Source organism: Macrobrachium rosenbergii, chromosome 50 (assembly GCF_040412425.1).
Source record: "Macrobrachium rosenbergii isolate ZJJX-2024 chromosome 50, ASM4041242v1, whole genome shotgun sequence".
Taxonomy (NCBI): domain Eukaryota; kingdom Metazoa; phylum Arthropoda; class Malacostraca; order Decapoda; family Palaemonidae; genus Macrobrachium; species Macrobrachium rosenbergii.
The window spans coordinates 39,221,707-39,231,706 of NC_089790.1; the positions used below are offsets into that span (position 1 = coordinate 39,221,707).

The following is a 10,000-nucleotide window of genomic DNA, read 5'->3' on the forward strand; positions in this document are numbered from 1 at the left end:
AAGAAGCTGTCAGAAGGACACTGGAAATCGGATTATACGGACGATTTAATTTTAAGACCCATTCTCAAGCAAGTATTCAAGCGGATTCGCCTACCAAACTCCACGCAAGCGGGAGCTTGAGACTGACCCCGTTCATCAAAGGGAAAGGGGTCAGTCTGTCATTGATCATCTGAATCATTATGACCTCTGACTCTGAGAGTCTTAAGATTACGATGCCACCGGCAACATATTTCTACAAGCAATATAAAAGGGTGAAAGAGGCACACCTTAATCAGCTGTAACCTGATCTTGACCCCACCCCGACCGCAGGCCTTCCACAAAAATTCTAAGTTTACAGTATAGTTCGGCACACACACAAAGGTATCTCTCTCTCTCTCTCTCTATATATATATATATATATATATATATATATATATATATATATATATATATATATATATATATATATATATATAGATAGTGTGTGTGTGTGTGGTGTGTGTGTATGTATGTATGTATAAATATACATACATATGTACGTACAAAGAAGTAATCAACAGACAATCACTTGTGGCACAGAAATAAATTTCTGACTCACATCGGGATATATATACAGGTACATATATATATATATATATATATATATATATATATATATATATATATATATATATATATATATATATATATGTGTGTGTGTGTGTGTGTGTGTGTGTGTACCTGTATATGTTTGTGTGTGTGTATGTATGTATGTGTGTACATATACAAACACTTATACACACACACATACAAACACATATATATATATATATATATATATATATATATATATATATATATATATATGTGTGTGTGTGCGTATTTATGGGAATTTTAAAAGCAAGGCTAATAAACACACTATTCACACGACAAACCTTTATATTTTGATTAGTAATCTTCTGTAAGTCTCATCACTGGTGACCGCGAACTGTTGGTGGTAAATGGCACGTATATTTATATGGCATATGCAGTTGTGGGATGACGACGTTGGAGGTATGAAAGATGGTGCTTCATCAAAGGGAAAGCGCCATCTCTAATACCTCCAACGTCGTCATCCCACAACTGCATATGCCATATAAATATACGTGTCATTTACCACAAACAGCTCACGGTCACCAGCTGTAATTCTTACAGAAGATTACTAATCAAAATATAAAGATTTGTCGTGTGAATAGTGTGTTTATGAGCCTTTCTTTTAAAATTCCCTACAAATACGCACACACACACATACACACACACACACACACACACACACACACACATATATATATATATATATATATATATATATATATATATATATATATATATATATATATATATATATATATATATATATATATATATATATATATATATTCATATATATATATATATATATATATATATATATATATATATGTATGTATGTATGCATATATATGTGTTTGTATATGTACACACACACACACATATATATATATATATATATATATATATATATATATATATATATATGAAATTTTTTTATCACACTGTGATTTATATACAATCATGAAGCTACAAATGTCGTTTAATATCAAATTCACGCTACCTCGACAGTATCTCCGATGGAGAATTCCCCTTCGGTGATAATTCTCCATCGGAGATACTCTCGAGGTATTGATATTAAACGACATTTGTAGTATATATTATATATATATATATATACATATATATATATATATATATATATATATATATATATATATATATATATATATATATATATATATATATAAAAATCTTATATACCTTTGTGTGTGTGCCGAACTATACTGTAAACTTAGAATTTTTGTGGAAGGCCTGCTATCGGGGTAGGGTCAAGATCAGGTTACAGCTGATTAAGGTGTGCCTCTTTCAGCCGTTTATATTACTTATAGAAATATGTTGCCGGTGGCATCGTAATCTGAAGACTCTTAGAGTCAGAGGTCGCAATGATTCAAATGATCTATTTGACTGAAGACAGCCAAATGTTGGTGTCTGCATCTGACCGAATGAATATACCAGATATGTTAACCAGAGGCTTACCTGTAAATCCTGTACAAGGTTTGTCCCTGTCGAACTCTTAGATTATATAAACAGCAATGTCTTTGGGATTTGTTTTTTGTTGAACAATAGCTGCAAACAGGGTTGGCACATCTTAATGTTCGGCATAATTTTCTTTTACGCTGTAGGAGTTGGTGATTTTGCTTTTATGACTAACTGTCTGTTAAGGTTTAAGTTGTCGAGTATGATATGCACGTGCGTGTGTGTACGCATGTTTTAGTCAACATGGAAAAATGGCTGGTGTTTTTTAGCATCCTGATATTGATAGATTTTTAAAAAGTGATTATGTCATACAAAAGAATGATTTATATGGAAATGAATACATACTCAGGACAGCTTTAACTTCAAATATTTGTAAAATGATAATTATCCTTATAACAAAGACGACGATGAAAATACGAATTCAATATAATTATGATGAAAACAGATAACATAACGGCAAATCTTGTATACATTTTATTTAGGGGAATCCATAATAAATCGGACATTCCATGCCACCTAATCAGATCCACAGCTTCGCTATAATGCATCGTTTTCATTATCTGTGGAGTCAAAGAAAGGCTATAAATTTTAGATATGGGTGTCCATTCTGATCGAGAGGAGATGGGAGGGGCTAATCCTCATTAAGCGCAGCCGATGAAAACCATAAGGCAAGTAAACAACGGTGGCTTCTGCTCGCAGCAAGGAACAAGACCACTTCACTTGCAGACCGAAGCTCCTCGACGACACAGCCAACGTTACGTCCGTCTTGTACCAAGTGAGAGAGTGTCATTTGTTTTTTAGTCCTCAGATTTGTGCACGTATGCGTATGTATGTTTATATATATATATATATATATATATATATATATATATATATATATATATATATATATATATATATATATATATATATATATATATATATATAGTATATATAAATTTATATAGGCTGAGATCTTGTGTCACGCCAAATTCCACGAAGCCGTCCGCAATGGGCGCTGGGTTAGGTACTGAAGTAATAATTTCTGATGGTTTTTGTGAAATTTATTACATTTCTTATGTAACAGCCTTTTTCCGTCAGTTGCTTTAGAATAGCAAATATTTTGGTATTAGCACACAGCTGAACCACAAATGGAGCAAATAATCATTATGGCCTCTAGACTTTGCAATTTCTTCATGCATTTTGTGCGCATTTGACATTACTAGGGCCTGAATACGAAATGAACATCAAATATTAAAAATACAAATACATAGAAAATATATATAAGGTAACTAATTTGTAGTTAAGTCAGTGGTTTTATCTTTTAGGTCATTCTTGAGCATTTTACTTATACAGGGTCCAGATAATACATGCCAAGGCTAAAATTAAAATTACAACTGGAAACAAGCTGTATAATAGCAGTCTAAAAGATTTCATGAATTTATCCTGTACTTAAATGAATGATTATAGCATTGGAGTTTGCCCAGTTTTTACAGACTACTTATGCTGCTTAATCTGTACATCTAAACCCTTGCTTGATTGGACGATATAAAAAGAAGGGCAGTCTAAACATGCAATTTTATATATTATGTTGTTGTTTTCCTTACGGCTATTTTTTAGTAACATTCCTGCATGTACGTATATATATATATATATATATATATATATATATATATATATATATATATATATATATATATATATATACATAGGATATATATATATATATATATATATATATATATATACATACATACATACATACATACATACATACATACATACATACCTGTACATATATATATATATGTATATAATCATGAAGCTACAAATGTCGCTTAATATCGAATTCACGCTACCTCGGGATACCTCTCTTGATGGCTCAATGGTTAACGTCCACTGGAGTCGCTGAATAGGTTTTCGTGTCACGGGTTCGTGTCCTGACGATTCCAATTCATTTATCACTTATATAAATTCCCCTTCGGCGACAATTCTCCAACGGGGATATCCCGAGGTAGCTTTATGATTGTATATAAATCACGGTGTGATAAAAATTTCATATATATGTATATATATATATATATATATATATATATATATATATATATATATATATATATATATATATATATATATATATATATATTTACTTATTTGTAAAAATGTTCACCTTGTAGAAAAAAAATTTTATTGTTTACAAAAACGAGAATTACTGAGTTGTACTTTTATAACATTTTTTGTTGGTCAGTCACCTTCCTTGTATAATCTTTTCATTGCCCTGTCCCTGCTTCTGAGATGTAAAATCTCTTAAATATTAGCCCTGTTTTGGTAGGTCTTCTAATTCTTCAATTGTGTTGGATTCCAGGTACATATTTTTCCTTTGTAATCCCCATCTGTCATTTACATGACCTTTCTTTGTAAACCTATATTTATATTTCTTCAGTCTGCTAAGTAAAGGACTATAATTCGAAAGGGCTTGCAGCACTCCACTGTTTCTCTTCCCTTCGTGGATTTTGTCTTTATATATATATATATATATATATATATATATATATATATATATATATATATATATATATATATATATATATATATCAAATAAGTTACCAAACTGCACGTGACAAATATATACGTAGACAACCAAATGAAAGGTGAAAATTAAAGACCAGGTACCAAGCGCTTTCGTGCATTGCGTACACTTCTTCGGGGTACAAAGTAAAATAAATAAATAGAGACATAAACAAGAAAACTTCACAAAACAAAGATCAAAGCCACTAACAAGCAAAACATCATTACTGAATGTAATCACTAGTTTGAAGAAAACAAATTGTCACATACCAAACAAAAAATACTTTAAAAATACTTAAGAACTGAAACTACAGTTAGAACAGGCTATTGCTAAAAGGTGACATTGTACTTCCCTACAATTTTATGAGCAAGGTAACTATCTAATTTAAAAAGACCCAAACTAATATTCATAAGTTGATCGTTAAAATGCTTAATAAAGGCAGATTCAGTTATATTTCTTTTAACAATGTGGTTACATAAAATTATCTCAGATGAATTTTTCCAGTCTATACAATGGTTAAGATCATTCACATGTACAAATAAAGCACTTGTCAATTGGCCTGTTCGAACTGCGTAACGATGCTGTTTTAGACGATAATCTAGTTCTTTACCAGTTTGACCAAGGCATTTATTACTACACCCAGTACAAGGAATCGTGTAAATACAGCTATTAATTTGTTTTGGGGAGTTACGAACAATGATATTCTGAAGTATCCCTGAATTCTTGTAAACAACATTTATCTTGAAAATTTTCAGTAATTTTTTAATGAAACAAAGATTTACGCTATATGGAAGTGTCAAAATATTTCCTCTCACAAAAGGCTCCCTATTGTTACTGAAATAAAAAATGTTTCTAGCTTTCTGTAAAGATTTGTCGATTAAAAACTTTGGGTATTTTAACAATTCCTACGTCATAAATTTTACAAAATTCCGAGTCTAAAAATTCCGGGCTGCATATCCTTAATGCCCTTAAAAACATGCTACAAAAAACTAAGAGTTTTACATTAACCTGGTGATCTGAATAATAGTGGACATAAGAACAGACGTTGGTAGGTTTCCTGTAAACATCAAACACAAAACTTCTATCCCTTCTATGAACCAAAACATCTAAAAACGGTAATGAACAATTATTTTCGTCTTCAACGGTGAATTTAATAGAAGGTACCAAATGATTTACCTTGTCCAAAAAACTGTTCAGATTTTCGCACATGGGCCAAACACAGAATATGTCATCAACGTATCGAAACCAAAGAACCCCCTTAGGCAAAATAGCAGGCAATATTTTTACTTCAAAAAACTCCATATATAGGTTGCTAAGAACTGGGGAAAGGGGATTTCCCATAGCCATCCCAAACTTTTGGAAGGTAATAATTTTCGTTAAAAAACAAACTTACAATCTTTAACACATAATTTTATCAATTCTAAAATTTTGTCTGAAGCTAAAGGTAAATTATGCCTTGCCTTGGTTATGAATATATATATATATATATATATATATATATATATATATATATATATATATATATATATAAACATTAAGCTACAAATGTCGTGTAATATGACATTTGTACCCTAATTTACTTCAATATACCATAGTGTCATGGTGTATGTGACAAACATTCACACACACACACACCCACTCACACACACACACACCACCCACACACACACATACATACATACATATATATATATATATATATATATATATATATATATATATATATATATATATATATATATATATATATATGTATATAGAAAGAGAGAGAGAGAGAGAGAATAAAATATCGCCTGTAATTTTTAAGGTATTAAGAAGAGGGCTGATACACCGGGTTAGAAATATGCATTACATTCGCTAAGGGATTAGTACGAAAGATTTACACAGACGGTTAAAAAAAGAATATTCGCATCCGACCGGGAGAGGAGTAGCCATGACCTCATTCGCAACTGAAATCATGTAGCCATTATCAAATTTCGTTTTTCCATTCAGGAGAACTCACACCCTGCTATTCAATCCAGACTCACTACATTCCTTGAAATTTCTTCATTTTATATATTACTTTAAAGTAAACGCATCAAATCTATACATTCCACTCTCGTATCAATATTCTTATAAAAGCTTTCTTTTATAAACTGGTTCAATTTTTTTCCGCATGTAGTTAAGATAACACTACGCTTGAACACATGATCAATTGATGACGTGACCGTTTTCATAGAATGCGCTTCATGTTTTTTTTTTTTATTCTCTTTCCTTGTCATTTTCCAGTTTGATTAATATGAAAAATTGTCACATGGCGGACGTGGAATCTGATCTGTACATCCTTCGATATTGTCAAGAGAGTTCTTTATAAGTGTTTCTCAATGTATTGTTATTCTTAAATGATTCTTTAACTTAAAAGTTTTCTATAAGTTTGGAATATTTTTTGGAATCATTATTACTCTGTAGTACAATTATGTTTTTTGTATTACGTGATTTACTGTTGTTAAAATAGAAAAATCCTTTTTGTGCCTGATATACAGACATGCACAAATGCACATACATACACGTATATTTATACATACACGTAATGCTCTTAAAATTCATGAATGTGAAATATTATTTCTTCACTTTATTGCTTTGGCCAGAATAAAAATAAGCACTGATATTTATGATAGGTTTTCTGCATATACCATGTTTAAGCCTACTATTTCTTCTATGTATAAGGCAATCGAAAGAGGAGAAATTTATTTCTGATATCAGCTCATTTAAGTTATCAAAGAATATATTGACATATTTTGTTCTCTGGCCAAATACTTATGTCAGCTCATCAAAACCATATTACATCGCCTGGAATTACATTGCTAAATATCCTGCTTTCAAACAATTCCATAAAAAAAATTGCTTAAAACTTGAGACAAAAGATTTCACAAAGCCATACCAAAAGTTTGCGAAAAAATATTTCTCTTAAATTCAAATCTACATTCTTTTGCAACTAGTGTGATAAAATCCATTACGGGTTTCTTGGAGAACTGTATACCTAGCTATCGGCTATCTAAGGTACAAAAATTCTAACAGATCACCAATAAGTATTTTGGCGAATAATGATACTATATGAAAATCACAAGCCTTTAGTTTAATCTACTAATTTGTGCCTATTTAGTGTCCATTGCTCCTTTTTATTGGCATTGTACCAACCAACTGGGTTAAAGATATATCAACAAGGCATTATGCTAAATTGCATGAAGCGGGACCAAGAGAGTTAATAATTGGCCCAGCGGATTTTTTCTCTCGTTTTTATTACTCCATACTAATGTCGTCAAGTTACCGAACAAACACAAAACTTTATATCAGGTCTTCATCGTCCTCTAGTAGTTACTACCCACACTATCTATGAGGATTTTTTCAGTTTTTTGTATGCATTTTCACAACTCGAAAGATTGTTCATATTTTCAAAATAATCTTTTATTTCAAGTTTTGAGTGCCCCATATTTGTCAAATTTCGTCATGTGCTTTCTTAGCATCTTTAAATGCACTAACGGTTAACGTGAATCCTTTTGGGAAATTTGGAGTGTCTGGTTTTTACATATTTTCATAAATAATTCCACTCACTAAATTCACTTATTCACTGAGCTGAGCCCTTGAGATATTTCCCAGTCAGTCGCTATGCAAGACGACCAAAAGAAACTCAGCTCGTGACCAGATACAAAAGTCATATGTATGTAGATCAAGACGTTTGCTTTTTCAGACAGGTTGGCGGTACATCAACGATTAGCGTTGGTGATCCAAGGACCTCTTTGAATCACCAAATACTTTTAATTCCTTGTTCTCTTCTAGGATACTGTCACCATGTGTACCAAGTACCTGGTTATTACACAACTAACCACAGAATTCAAAAATTTACCTCACTTCAGCCAGATACCTGAACTCTCATAACAATAAAAATTATGACTGAGTACTCTAAAGGTATCAACAAATAAACAAGAAATATACTAGAACAAAAGGGCATCACTCCATCAAACAACTTTAACTGTTTCCCTGGTCTTAATTCACTTCAGCAAAACTAAAGGAACAAAACATGTTTATCACTTTGCCTTATGCACACAATTAATCCTATGCATTGCTGGTCAATAAATGAAACACTGTTCTTAAAAATTTTAAATACAAAAATTTATTATTAAATTCAAAATTTATGATTAGAATTCACAATCTGAAAAATTTACTATTACTTGAAAACAACACAAAATTTAATTAATTCTTGAGTTAAATTACAAAGGTTAATTTATCAAGAAATTAAATCAATCAAACAAAATTTAAACTATCAAGAATTACTCAAGTTTTGAAAAGAAAATCTTAGTTAATGAAAATGAAATCAAGTATGCAATGTTAAATTATCAAGAAATATTTAAAATGATAAGTAAATAAATGTTAAATAGCCAATATATAAAATGTGAAAAATCAAGAGATTGCAAACACAATAACACACAAAAATACACAAAAGATTTACCAATAATAGCATCACGAAGGCAAAATTTCCCTAATATGCGTTATTATACCGTGGTAATAATAAGCAAAATTCACTTTACCAAACACACGCTTGTGAAAACTTTTGCAAAACACACTTTTTTGTTAGGCGCTGTTACACACCTTTCCTGCATTCAAATCTCAAAAGCTAAGATTAATACCAGTGACCACAAATATTTTACGTTAATAATTTCTCTCTTTTGAAGAAAGAGAGAGAGAGAGAGAGAGAGAGAGAGAGAGAGAGAGAGAGAGGGTGAACCATACGGTCTCTAAAATCAGAATGAACAAACTTTTGGATTCCAGCAAGAAATGGAACAGTCAGATCACGTCATTATTCCTGAGCAAAATGTTTTGGGGCCAACTAACGTGTTAGAGCATTACGTGATCAGAGCAATGTACTCTTAAACATGATGCAATTGCCATGTGCTTCAGTGCAACACTTGTTCACATTTCTCAAAAAGGTACACATCTTTACCAGAAAATCATATGGGACGAAGCTCTTAACAAAATCTCAACACAATCAAAACAGATGGCAGCCGGCCAGACACAAATGGCACGCTTTCAAAACACGATGAAGAACCAAACTTGGTTTTCAGAACAGTACATGAAACATTGCGAAATCATTTGTCTTTTTCTCGTATGAGACAAAACCTTACACAACTAGATTGCCATTCCTTCGCTCATTAACGAGTTATCTTTCATGATGGCAACTGAACCAAAACATGACATACGAAATCACAAGTACACAACACTTGTTGCTGGGGGACAAAATCTGAGATCACATACTGCGTCATTATTAAATATTACTAATTCTAAATTACATTGTTAAGTTATCCAAATCACTAACTCTTTTGAGATCTGACATTACACTACATATGATAT

The 10,000-nt window shown here is 31.4% G+C and overlaps 1 protein-coding gene across 1 annotated transcript in view; it reads left to right on the forward strand.

Annotated features, from left to right (window-relative positions):
* LOC136832898 (probable glutamate receptor) overlaps positions 1-10,000 on the forward strand; it is a 184,880-nt gene that overhangs the window by 11,356 nt on the left and 163,524 nt on the right. The window lies entirely within an intron of this gene.